Below are 1,262 nucleotides of genomic sequence, written 5' to 3' on the forward strand. Positions count from 1 at the left end.
TCTCTCTCTCTCTCTCTCTCTCTCTCAGCTGATCTCTTCCAGATTGTTCTATCCGTTTGTCTCTGGTTACAGATGCCTCACATTTATGTCCATCAACGAACTCAAAACATAAACAATTACACACCAATACAACGCCACAAAAAAAGCGAACAAAATGATAAAATGGCACTGGATCGATACACAGCTACACATAAAATCAAACTGATACATACAAAAATAAACAAATAAACGAAAGGCGACATACCGTAAAGAGATTAATTAAAAAACTAGCAACCGAGAGCTGAAAATGTAAAAAGATAACAGTAATAAACTGGCTGGTTGATTTCGAGTTTGCATTTAGTGCGTCATAGTTCTGATTGCCGTTATCGTTGCAAGCTGTTTTGTTGTTATTGTTGTTGTTGTTGCTGTTCTTGTTCTTGTTGCTGTTGTCACTGCTGTTGTTATTGGAGTATAACGGTGCTGCTTTTTTTTTCTTTTACAGAGAAAGGCTCTTGTATTGAATGATCAACAACATATCCCACCCCCCCCCCAAAAAAAAAACACCAAAAAAAACAAACAAACAAAATTAATTTAAAACAAAATTGGTGTTTCGCAATTCCAACATGTCGATAGAAATCCGGTTAGCACTAGAGAACACCTGTCAAAAACATGATCATAATTCTAAGGATATTCCATCGCTCCCTTCCTTTCCGACGTGGCAACAACGGGACTAGGATTGGTCGCCACAGGCGCGTCGGCCATGGCACTCCGAAAAACGAAACCAGGAGGTCAGATGTGGATCATTTAGAATACAGCGAGCACTGAGTTGGAACTACGATGGGCTCTGTGCCTTGACTCTTACTTACAACTCGTCGAAGGCATTTTCCCTATTTTCTGGCAGCAAGTTTATTTAATGATGTGCAAATATATGTTACCACATTCATCATAAAAAGCTTATATTTCTCGCTACAAACTTGTAGTTCCAACCAAAATATTGAGACAATAATGAAGATTTGATATTATTATGAGGAAACAGAGTGCACACAAGGAACTACATGTATTTATAATGACTGAGGAAAATGAGACACATCCTTCCCCCTAAAAGGCATCGCTTAGTCAGAACACTTACCAACTTTTTAGAGTTAAATACATGTGGCTAGCAAGGAGAGCATCGTATCTCGAGATATCAACATTTTGGTACTGAGAGATACTGCTTGGGTTATGACGGCCAGTCTCCAGCTATACAAGCTAAAGGTGAATGTGTGTGTGTGTATGTGTGTGTG

The 1,262-nt window shown here is 38.8% G+C and overlaps 1 protein-coding gene across 1 annotated transcript in view; it reads right to left on the reverse strand.

Annotated features, from left to right (window-relative positions):
• The window catches only part of LOC101860642 (protein bicaudal C homolog 1-A), a gene marked incomplete in the record, with an annotated part of 146,266 nt that overhangs the window by 99,035 nt on the left and 45,969 nt on the right, over nt 1-1,262 (reverse strand).

The sequence above is a fragment of the Aplysia californica genome, unplaced genomic scaffold (assembly GCF_000002075.1).
Source record: "Aplysia californica isolate F4 #8 unplaced genomic scaffold, AplCal3.0 scaffold00113, whole genome shotgun sequence".
Taxonomy (NCBI): domain Eukaryota; kingdom Metazoa; phylum Mollusca; class Gastropoda; order Aplysiida; family Aplysiidae; genus Aplysia; species Aplysia californica.